General features: G+C 44.8%; 1 protein-coding gene across 1 annotated transcript in view; it reads right to left on the bottom strand.

Moving 5' to 3' along the window:
• Positions 1-12,800, bottom strand: part of LOC119651647 — a 79,150-nt gene that overhangs the window by 52,787 nt on the left and 13,563 nt on the right. The gene's annotated exons all lie outside the window — the stretch shown is intronic.

Here is a 12,800-nt window from a genome sequence, read left to right as displayed (position 1 = left end):
ATAAGCAAGCCCACAAAACCTTCCTACTTACCTTCGCCGGCGGATTAAGATTATATAAAAAGCTCTTCTAGGAGGCGGACCCTCATCATGAAAATCATCCAGGGGTTATTTACCCAGCATGGCGGAGGCACTGACCACTTCCAGCGACCTCGGAATGTGACTCCAATTTCGGAGAATAGGAGACATTCAAGTCCTGGGTCTGAACGTTATATCAAATCGGGCCCTTAAGCTTGCCATGAACACTGAGGGGATATTTCCTGCATCATGGAAGCCGCAAAAGCTGGTACTGCTACCATAGATTGGTAAACCCCCAAGTGAACCATCCTCTTATAGGCCCATGTGTCTTCTAAACACTATGGGAAAATATTGGGGAGAGTTATTTACAGTAGATTATTCTCGGTTACCTATAGCCAAGGAGGACTTTCAGATCAGCAGTATGGATTTTGTTATCTACCGCCGTAAGGGCGTGAAGAACGTGAACGCACCCTTACCGAGTGGCAACTCTCTTGGCAAAATGAGCTAATGGGCAGATGGACTGCGTGGCTCATCGACAATTTAGACCCGTGGCTGAACCGAACGCACGGTAATCTTGATTACTTCCTTACCCAACTTCAATGCGGGCATGGAGGTTTTCAGTCTTACCTGTAAAGGATTGTGTGTTCTGCAATGGAGTCATGGATGACGTTGGACACTACTTTTTCTCTTGCGGGAGGTGGGACGGCTTTCCTCAGCAGCTTTACGCAGACACACGGGAGCTCTCTCCAGACAACATTGTCAGAGAGATGCTGAAGAGCGCTGGCAAATGGAATCGTTGCGCATTACGTTCGGACTCCCTTCCTCCCCTCCCATCCGGTTGGTGAAAGCGATTGACTTGAAGGCTCCCAAAGTTGGGAGAGCGGGAGGACTAGCCTGAAGTAATGTGCCAAACGGTTCCAGATTAGTTTTGTGATGACAGGGCTGTGTTTAGTTGGTAGTCCGACAGCGTACTATTGCGGGAGTCTGTGCGTGAACGCATTCATCAACCCTATTTCCAAAAAAAAGTATGGGTTTTGCACTCAACCTCGGTCACCACCTTGTCGGTTAGCCTGTTACCATTACGCTAAGAGTATCCAAACATGAATATAGAAGCTATCCACCCGCGATCATGAGCAATCACATCGCGGCCGAGTTGCGAATTTTAGAGGCCTCACCACATTCTTGCCTCCCTAGGAATAAATCTGTAGAAGGCATGCTTTCAGACTCAATAGAAAACTTCCATTAGTGCCTACGGGAAAGTCAGCCAGAGAAATTAGCACGGAAACTCTAAACTTAGGAGAAACTGGAAATCTAACTATGGCCGGCCCACCCGCATTACTACAGTCCAAATCTACACGCAAACGGAAGAGGAAGGCTCGACAGAAAGGAACTTCAGCCACCAACAAGAGGGGACTACCGGCTGAAGTCTGCCTTTTAGAACCTTCTCCTTCAGCCTTATCGGTAGGAGCGGAAGAAAGGAAAGCTAGTAACGTGTGTGTGAAAATCGGCCCAAGCAGCCCGTAACTCATAAAACTGGGAAGGCTCAAAGCGAGGAGCAGAAAAAGGCACTGCGAAGAAAGATGAAGCACCTTGGGAATGAGGATATGGACGTGGCTGCACCACTAGGTGCGGTAATGTACAGATAAATAGGACACAATTGAGCGAAATCTTCGGCGTAAGGTGGGGATAAACTGGAAACCTCGATGAGACCCACACAGGACACACCAGACTCTTCTGTCAGTGGTAACGCGTGCAAAAATTGGAAAACCAACACATCTGCTGTGGGCATTGCTTTATTGTGCTCCGCGCTAGGGTCTACATGCACGCGTTCTGCGAAGATTAGGACCAGTGTGCCGAGGGTGATCTAGTCAGCGAGAGAGACCTCAATGAAGCTGGTCCCTCCCATAGGAATAAGGACACGAAGACGGAAAGGAAGAGGACCAACGCGCAAGCTGCAGCCTCAGTTCTGATTGCTGCCATGGGAATTTCCTCCAAGAATGGGAAAATGTCAAAGGGACAATTTCCTATCCTCCGAGAATGCCTGTGGAAAAAATGCAGGAGCCTGGAACAAAAAACAAAACAATCGAGGTTTTCACAATGGGTTCTCCATTTGGAGGTTACCTTAAAGCGACTCCACCTTACCTTAAAGCGGATTTGATTTCTAGCTGTCAGCCCAAGTTCACTATTGAGAACACTGAGCTGCGCAGTACAGAAAATGTCGGATGTTGGTTACCGGGCCCTCGAAAAAGGCAGGGGACATCATCCGCTTGTTGGGTGAACAAAACCCGAGCATGCACTTCGGATACTGGAGGATAAAGTTTATGAATACCAGGAAGGACAAATCTGCAAGCGTGAAGGGTTTTAGGTTGGTATTCGAACTGAGCCAAAAGAGTCTGAATGTGCTCAGGGGAAGTCACCATATCGTGCTCCACTTTTTTCTAGGTAGATTGAATCAATCAATCATCTCAGGAAACTGTATAGCATCATCTTCATTTTGAGAGTGACGAACAATGATGGCTTTCGACTCACAGAATATAAAAAGAATCGCAGCATCTTCGGAGTGCTTCCCCACAATGAAGCTGCGCCGAAAATACTGCATACAGTAGCGGGGGTTCACACTACTGAAGGGACTACAGAGTGAATCCTACCAGCAAGTATCGCCCCAAATACCATTTACGGAACAGGGAAAAGAAAGAGAAACCACAGATATGAACGAAACTGAGTTGATGTCAGTTCAAGAGTTCGAATCAATGCAAACCGGACACTGAAAACCAGTGAAGGTGTTCTGCGGGAGGAGATGAGACCTTTCATGGATAAGGACATGGGAACTGCTGTACTTCCAAGTGCGGCTATTCTCAGAGAAATGGAACACGAGGGGATCGAGTCTCCGGCGGTATGGTGTGGGAGAAACCCCGTCACACGCGGACTGTGGCATACGCTTCTAACAGTGTACCATTACACATTAGACTCAGTTTATGTCGAAAATCATAAAGATTGGTCAAATTAACTTGCAGCATGCAAAAGCCTCTGCCTATCTACTGGTAGCGAAGATGACAAAGCTGCAAGACTGCACTTATATTTTTCTGATGCAAGAGTCATGGGTTCGATTTAATAGAATCTGTAGTATTGGATCAGTAAATGGGGCTAGGATCTTCTACGATGAAAGATCCATAAGATCGGGACCTTGATGTCAAGACAGTTAGAGGCAACCATGCTGAAACAGTTCTGCTCCCAGGACTTTGTTACAGTCATCGTACAATACCAGATTAACGGCAAGAGAAGAAACGTCGTAGCTGCCCCCGCTTATGTACCCCATGATTCTTTGTATCTTATACCCACGCGAGAACTAAGGGGTCAATCAAGCGGTCTCAAACAATTAATAGGTTGTGGTGCGAACACTGAACACATAAGTTGGAGCAGTAGCAAATGCAATCCAAGAGGAGAGAAGCTGTTTAGTTTCATCACTTCAGCTGGTCTGACGACTGCAAGCGAAGGGTACGCCCCTACATTCGTGGGACCAAGAAGAAGTGAAGTAAATGGCCTAACAATCTGTATTTTAAAAGTGTTAGAGTTGATTATACACTGGCTGCTGCGAGAATCCTTTAAAGCGTATTGTGAGGAACTGGAAGACGAAGGAGAGACTTCAATGGTGTGCAAAGTCTTTACAGAAGATGAGTCGGCCAAGTTGGACTCGATGGTGATGTAATCCTCGGAAACCTGAGTTCTTAGCATGAACAATTGCAAAATCTTAACCGCTTTCGAGAGAGATCCTCCGAAGAATTTTTGACACCCTACAAGAGAATGGACGCTTCCGTAACCTATATAATGACGGTATCTATTTGGGATACCATGACCATCAGATTGTGGATAAAATATGGCTCAATTGGTTGTCGTGAGTGAGTCACCTAGTCCATATGGGTGAGGGTGAGCCTGGTCGAAAAATCTATAAGGGCAATGTCTATGGTAGTAAAAGAAGACGTGATAGACCCTGCCTAAGGTGGAGCGATGGAGATTGAGACCAGGACGCCAGACAGCTTTTAGGGGTATCGAATTGGTGGATCTCGACCCAAAACCGAGATGTTCCTTACTAAGGCATTCCTTGATCCGACACCGGTTGATATGTCGTTTATGATGTTGATGATTCTGTGTCCCGCAGTCGCTTTTAACAGCTAACCGTTGAGATATTTTTCAGCCATTGCACTAACTGTGTGTTCTCTTTTCACCACACCTTTCCTTCTTTTTGTTTATTTGTCCAAATGGCGGTTAATTTCCTTGTTTTTGACAATACAAAAAGGACCTTTATTTCATTCCTTAGTTATGAATTTCTCGTTATGTTAATTGCTATAAAGACAAATGCTTCTAAAGTAGAAAAGTATTTTGATTAGATGTGAGCAAAAGTGATGTTTCTACCAAATCAGGAATGGTTTTCCCATCAAACCATCCCAGAAAAGATATAATAACTACAAACAATTAGGGAAGCACATTTTACAAAGGACGATCACATAATACATTTTTGCATATACACAAATACGGATATTTCAACGAGAAAATACTGCAGGAGGATTTGAAAGCAATGCTGACATATGACAGACAGAAACACTAAATGTAATCTGCCAGTCAACAAGGTACGTATCTGACAAGAACTGCGGGATTAGTCGCGAAATTAAATGTTCAGTCAAAGCTGGTGATTGACTTGGTATCAAACAGGAAACAGGATGTGGAATTCCACGTAGTACTAGCAGGGGCGGAATTTCCCTTCCGATTTCAAGAATGTTTAATAACTGCGGATATTTGCTTTGAATTCTTGGCTTGGTGGAAAACCACGTTCACATATGTACATGTACTCTATATTGAATTTGAAACAAAAAATCAGAGGTTTGCGGTCTATTTGTGAAATATCCCTGAAACTCTGTTGAAAATACATGTGTGAATAAGTCTTCCCTCATATCACGCAGGACTACTTTATGTTAATGTTATGCAGGGTGGAGCAGCATAAATTCCTTTTTTAAAATGCGCGCCACTCAGTTAGTTGATGTCATAGCGGAGCGCTAGTGGTCTCGTTTAAGAGGGGATACTGTAAAGTTTTGTCCCGACATGGTTCAGTCGCCATTATGCGTTGGAATAGTGAGGAGCGTGCCTTTTCCGTTGAGGTTTACTTTTCTGTTTGGTTATTGTAACACAGCGTGCATTTCGGAATCGCTTTAATTTAGCCCCGTTGGCTCCCGTCCCAGACCGCAAATCAATTTTTACATTGGTCACTACATTCAGACAAACTGCAAGTGCGACAAAAGGAAGAACTGGAGTCTCTATGCCCGTTAGATCACCTGAGAACATTGAAGCAGTGAGAGCGTCAATGTTGCGATCGCCACGGCGTTCTGCGCGCAAACACGCATCTGCCCTTGGACTATCCGATCGTTCTGTGAGAAGAATTCTTCGTGATGATCTTCATTTTCATCCCTATAAGATGGCGATAATGCAGGAACTTTCAGAACGTGACTTCAATTCTCGGATGAACGCGTGTGAGCTTCTTTTTGATGTCGTTCCAGAGGGTGCTATTGTTTTTTTAGCGATGAAGCCCATTTTCATTTGTGTGGGTCGGTTAACAAACAAAACATGCGCTACTGGGCTGACACCAACCCTCGAGAGTTGCATCAAAAGCCTTTGCATTCACCCAAAGTCACAGTGTAATGTGCAATTTCCTCAGCTGGAATTATTGGTCCCTGGTTTTTTGAGGAAAATGAGGTTACAGTGAAAGTGAATTCGGACCGGTATGTAAACATGCTACAGATTTTTTTTTCCCACGGCTAGAAAAGTTGGATTTGGGGGACACTTGGTTCCAACAAGACGGTGCTACAGCACACACTTCAAGAGCATCGATGGCTGTTTTGAGGGAACACTTTCCAGAGCGCCTTATCTCAATTAGAGGCGATTTGGAATGGCCGGCACGCTCTCCCGATCTGTCCCTTGTAATTTTTTTCTATGGGGTTTTTTGAAATCCTGTGTTTATGTAAACCGTCCAAGAACCCTACAAGATTTGAAGACCAACATCCAAGAAGAAATTGCCAACATAACACCTGCTATGCTAACAAGAGTCATGACAAACGCCAGAAATCGGTTTACGCAATGTATGGAGAATGGGGGTCGTCACCTAACAGATTTGATCTTCAAAACAATGTAAATAAAAACTTTAGGCATGTACCTACATTATAAAAAATAAATAAATATTTTCCGAAGCATACAATAGTTTTTGTTGAGTTTTGAAAAAAGGAAGTTATGCTGCCGCACCCTGTATATTGCAGGATATTGCAGAGATATTTTCGGGGGAAAAATTAAGTTGGAGGACATGTGAACATATACGCACTTAGCACCGCAAACACCAAAGCGAACAGTCTAAACCAATCAATCATTTTAACACAAGTGTGTAATCCAATGCTGACCATGAGCATGTTCAGCAATCCGATAACAATAGTTAACTCATTAATCCATCAAAGCATCCTATCGAGTCTTAATACAAACAATCGACCTGAAACTAAATACACAGTTAGAAACAATATCTTAATATAAATCAATATCTTAATATAAATCAATGATTTGGGGGAGTCAAACACGAAAATATTCAATTTTAATTTACCTCAGGTGACTCGTAGAACGAAAGGCAGAGAGAAGAAAGAAGAAGAGAATTTATCAATTTCAATGGGGTCCTGCATCCTTTTCAACCCGAGCCTGAGATTTCATCTTTGCGACCCCGAACATGAATTAAACATTTTCACGTTCTAAAAGCAGCAAAAGGAAGCAATAGGCATGCAGGAAACTGGATATTTCAGGTACAAAAGGTTTTGTGAATTTTTTATATTATATCTCCATTATCTCTTTACTCATAGCGTACCTCTATTCTGAACTCGAAGGGCATCATTACCTCCCTTCTCTGATTCCGTGATTCCCCCTCCCTTTTCTGACTCCGTGATTCCGTGATTCCGCTACATAACGACAAAATCTATGAGCGATATCATGACGGTCAAGTTGTGGATAAAATCCGCCTCAATAGGTTACGGTGGGCGGGTCACTTAATCCGTATGGATGAGAATGATCCAGCCCGGAAAGTCTATAAGGGCAATATCTATGGTAGAAAAAGAAGACGAGGCAGGCCCTTCCTGAGATGGAGCGATGGCGTAGGTCATGACGCCAGACAGCTTTTAGGGATATCGAATTGGTGGACCTCGCGCGAAACCAGGATGTCTGGAGTTCTTTATTAAGGCAGACCCAGACCGGATACAGGTTGTTGCGCCGTTGATGGTGATGATGAATCAGGGGCTTTAAGTGTGTTAGAACACTTAATTCGAGACCGTAACGGTACACTACAGGATTGCAGTACCCTATAGGAGGCAATGTGGTCAGCATTGCACTCGTCCTATTCTAATTTAACTCAGGTACTCATTCACAGCTGAGTCGACAGGTATCCGACATCCAGTCATATCCAGACATCCAGACATATCAGCGAACGTCTTAAATCTAAAGTTTTTCGCAATGTCGTCCGTCGTGTCGTTCGCTATGGTTCTGAGTGTTGGCCAACTATAAAAGACCTTTTGATCACATGCGAAATGAGGATATTCGCGTTCGTTATGGGGTTGCACCGATCGTGGAAAAGTTGCGAGAGAGACGTCTTCGATGGTATGGTCATGTAATTCGTGCTAACGAGAATTCACTTGCCAAGATTGGTCTAAACGTCGAAGCTAATGGTAAACGACCAAAAGGCGGGCCGAAACGACGGTGACTTGACACGATGGATGGGGATTTAAAAGCCTCAAGATTGCACCCAGATCAGGCATTCGATAGAGCCAAATGAAGAAACCAATCACGACGAGCCGACCCCGCTTGTGAACGTGAAAAAGGCTGAAGAAATGGAAGAAGAATCGAACATAATATATGACGGAGTGCTCGGACTTCGCGTGCCAAAGGAAGCAGTTTTCCTTGGTTTTGCAGGCGAGTTGGCAATGGTAGTAGTTGCGAAACGCCACCAGGAAGTGGAATGAGTGAAACCATTCATGCCACCAAAGCTTGGTTCCAAATGGTGAATCTGGACCTGGCGGAAGATAAGACGCAGATTGTCCTTATTACCAATCGCCGGGTTGATTATCATGAAGTCGTCTCAAAATCGATCATTGCATACCCGGGGGTAATTGTCGATACCAAGTTGAGCTTCACGGGGCACCTGGCCTATGCGCGTGAAAAATGAACAAAGGCTGATACCTAATATTGGAATGCAGAAATCTAGTCGCCAGCTGCTTATTGCAGGGGTGGTGAAATCCATCCTGCTATACGTAGCTCTTGTCTGGGCGTGCGCACTGGATAACACAGTGAATCAGGGAAGAGTAAGTTTGACATACCGGCCAATCGACCTGAGGGTGTGATGTACCTATTGGACAGTATCTGGCGAGGAAGTGTTTGTCATCGCGAGAATGACTCCCTTGGGTCTTCTAGCGGGTGAGGTAGACTGGCTCTACCGGAGAAGAAGAGTAAATCCAGTCGAAGTGACTGCGGGCTTACAGAATGTCATTAAGAAGAAGCTATATAGGAGATGGCAGCAACGTTGGAATAATTCCGAAATAAACCGCTGGACCCATACACTGATCCCGTGTATTGAGAGATGGGTCGAGCGAAAACATGGAGAATTGAATTACCACGGAACACAGTTCCTTACGGGACACGGTGAATACTTGCATCGCCATGTGGATGAGTCCCCAGACTGTCCCGAATGCGCCGCTACACCCGAGGTCCCGGAGCATGTTATGTTCCATTGTCCAAGACCCGCGATTAAAAGAGGAAGGTTAAACGCCCTCAACGCAGTTATCGGACACCGCAATTTCGTGGAGGAGATGTTGACACTTCACGGTGTTCCCGCGGGGATATGGGCAGAGAGTGGTGTAGTTTGTGTGAGTGACAATCCCACACACTGCTGTAACCTGGCGCAGCAGCCCATAAAAAAAATTAGAATGAAGCGTCATTGTTATTATTTGGAAACGCTGATTTTAATTTAAAAAGCAAATATTGCCTTCGGTTTAATTAAAATCGAACCATAATTATGAGCCCCATTATGCAAAGCTTTGAAAAAGAATTATATGGTCAGCAATATAGGATCAATACGTATTTAAGCATATATACAAAGCTATTCAATTGAAACTTATTTAAAACATATGAATATAAAAAACTACCCTTATTACGACCGCATCCAATTCAGCATATCACTTTATACAAAGTACATTGTTTCAGGCATGATGTTTGAAATTCCCCCATTAATCATATTCAAAGCCACACATACGAGTATGCCACCAATTTAACTATAATATTGCCCCAGGGATGATGTAGTGTTGATTACATTTTGTCATTAATTCAAAATCTTCAAAATTCATTTGAACTTTATGAGAATTTCACACAAACGAATAAATGTTTCCCGGGTAACAAGAGTTAAGCTTTTGCTTTTTAATCGTAATGGATCCACGAGGGATACCTAAACAAATATTTAGTTATCAACTGAAAGAAATTTAAATAACAGAAAATGCAAAGGGGCGGAAAATTAATTCATCAAAAGAACAATAGCATGCGTTATATAATGTACGTAGTCTATTTAAAAAATGTCCGGTCTAAACATTTTCCTCTCCCCTTTACATCATCTCATGTTCAAATTTAATATGTCCCATCCCTACTCCAAACGCATAAGAATTAACGTCGTTTAAATTTCAATTTCGCCAACTTTTATTGTTGTATCCGCGGATAAAGAATTTCGAATTCATTGTCCATGGCAAAATTTAGCGAGACATGGCAGTTGATCCAGAAGGACCGGACCTCAATGACACCTGGTCGCCTCAGTGAGTAAGCCTGACCTTACCTATGGAGGCCTAAGGCACGGGGGACCTCCTTCATCCTATACTCGTCGGATTCCAAAGAGTACCAAAAATAAATACCAAGGACACACCAATTATGAAAGCAAAAAATGATAGGTTGAAAGGAGACCGTTGCCTGACTAAGGCGGTTTCAACACCCACCGCATTTGTTTAAGAGGGACGACCACAGAAAATACTCCGAAACCACCAACTTCACCCATTCACGAGAAGCTCCTCAATTCTCCAATCTCTTCCAATGCCAAAAACGGGAAAAAATAAAACGCGGGAGAGTACGTTAAATGCTACGGGTAAAGGCAAGGTGTACTTAGAACCACCAGCTTAAGCAGCGCGGAAAGGTTCGAATTGGATGAGTTGTCTGCCATCTGTGACAGCAAGATTCACAAAAGAGGTGCTTCAAGTGCCCCATGTTTGGACTGTTCGCGGGGACTCACCAGCGGCATTGATCGATTCGATCGGTGCAGAAGGTGTGGGAAGAAAGGACCTATTGGCAAGGAGTGCAATAGGGACCCCAAATGCCTATTGTGCGGAGGAAGAGATAACCGGCATATTGCCGGAAGCGATAAATGCCCGAAATTCAGGAAGGCGTTGACTACAATGAAAAAATAAGGTTTTTTTTTAAAATAAACCTGTAGTGTCGCCCAGGACTTACTTGAGCAGACCACCTATGAATCTCAGATGAAAATTGTCATCATAAGTTAGCTCTGCAGAAGCCATGACGAAGGTGTATGCGTCAGTGACTCGATTGGTGGCGCTATCCAATGCTTCATGACTAAGTCGACCATTGTTTTCGTGTGGGCTCAAATTAGCGACATGTACCTGTAATTCTGCTACCCCCACCTAGTCTCACCCAACCTTGTTCTCGATGCAAGGGGGCGAAGTCTAACGATAATTGCCGAGATTTCAACTCTTGGGCCCTCGAGTGGGAAAGCCGGGAGAGTAGCGCAAGGACAACACAACACAATTATCTTTGTGGAGGAAACCACAGGCCGGGGAAACAGGATACCTAAAGCCGTCTGCAAAAGCAGTGGGCGAGGGAAGCTTCTTGCAAGTGAGTGAGAGAGAGCTCTCCATGTCACACAATTCATCGCCAAAGCATGTGACGCGTCCATGCCTAGGTGGTGCTCATTCTCCAGTAGAACACCTAACTACTGGTGGAAAATTTAATTAGCCAGCCTTCAATCAGCCTGCTACCAAACCAGACGAACAGCTCAGAGAACGGTAGGTAAGAGTGACTAGAGTCACAAGGAGCATGTTTACAAAGTAGCCCGCAAAAGCCCTACTCTCTTGCTGAAAATCAGCCAGGGGTTATTCCCCCAACAAGAGAAGAGTACTGAAACATTTCAGAAATCTCCGAATATAACGACAATTTCTGCCGTAACCACGGACGAACTGTTGGAGATCTGCAGCAGAACATATGACAACAAAACTCCAGGCCTTGACGGCATTTGGAACAGAGCCCTTAAGCTATCAGGAGCCAACCCCTTCGGGATCTTAGTAGTGTGCATTGAACCGGTGTTACCCCGAGCGGGCGCTGATCTATCCGTGAGTTCCGGGATCAACTAATCGTTAGGACTCAGGGAACTGGGGTAGGGGCTTTGTCCCAGTGGGTATACCCTTTCTTGACTATTGCTGCCCGCTCTCTTGCAAACGATCCGCTGGTAAACAACTTAAAGGCGACAAGGAGATAGTGGAAATGAAGAGTGAGTTGGCTGCGTTTATACGCAGCACGAAAAAGCGCCGCTCACCCCAGCGCCCAGCGAAGGACGCAACAATGGCTGAAATACCCGACGAGACATCTTGACGCGCAAATGGAGAAAAGGATTCGGAAAGTGATCCGGCACTTGCAACGGACACAGGAAACCACACCTTACCACGCAGGGCTATTACTGCGGAAAGAGGAACAGTGAAAACGGCCAAAACTAACCAAATGGTTTCGAATATAAGCCGAGTGGGAGGATTGTCGACTACTCTGGCGCAAGCTGATGAGCAAGGGCTTATTAAGAAGTGCGTAGCAGTTGTGGAGCGTATGAGATGCGACGTTCCTCTAGAAAAATGTCATCAAAGGGGTGAAAACGGGCTAATGGATCTGGAGGAGCTCCTGGATAGGATGTAATATTATACGCGGACATGGAGAGTAAGAGAAAATCCGTGGGAAGCAGAAACAACCGCGCCTTCCGACGAGAACACTACGAGTACCAGACGGATCGCAAACAACCCATTGCAGAGCGAACTGGGCAAAAAAACGAAAAGAGGAAGGAACATCTGAGGGACTTCACTCAGGTACTCTCCAGGGTTCAAAAGAGGAAGGCATAAAGAAACAAGAGACAACAACACCTCAAGCCATTAGAGAACCCTTTGCCTAAAATTAAGGCTGACATGAAGGACGGAGCACCAAAAGAAAAGGTGGGGAAACGAAGGAAGACTAGACTAGACACTTTCGAATAGGCGCAAAGCAGACTTGACATATTGATGCGACGGATAAGCGGATGGATGACTACTCATGGCTTCGACCTTGCACTGGAAAAAACCGAAGTAGTCACCCTGACTAAACAGAGAATTCCGACCATGCGTCTCATATCGTTCGGCGGGTCAATAATCGAGTGAAAACCAGCGGTAAAGTACCTCGGGTTGACTCTTAACTCAAAGATGAGCTTTTTTGAGCAAATCAAAGCAGCGGCAAACAAGGCTGCAGCTAGGATTTCGGCGTTAAGTAGACTAACGGGGGCTTTGCGTATGGCGTCTGCGTACCGCACTGTCTCTGACCCGGCCGTGATGGTGATCGCGGGAGTGATCCCGTTTGCGCTTCTTGCGAAGGAGCGTGAAGCAATATACAAGCGCAAGGGATATGAGCCAAGGAAGGTTGTTGCTCGTGAAGAACGGCAACGC

Source organism: Hermetia illucens, chromosome 3 (assembly GCF_905115235.1).
Source record: "Hermetia illucens chromosome 3, iHerIll2.2.curated.20191125, whole genome shotgun sequence".
NCBI classification, from domain to species: domain Eukaryota; kingdom Metazoa; phylum Arthropoda; class Insecta; order Diptera; family Stratiomyidae; genus Hermetia; species Hermetia illucens.
This window is presented reverse-complemented; position numbering and strand designations above follow the sequence as displayed.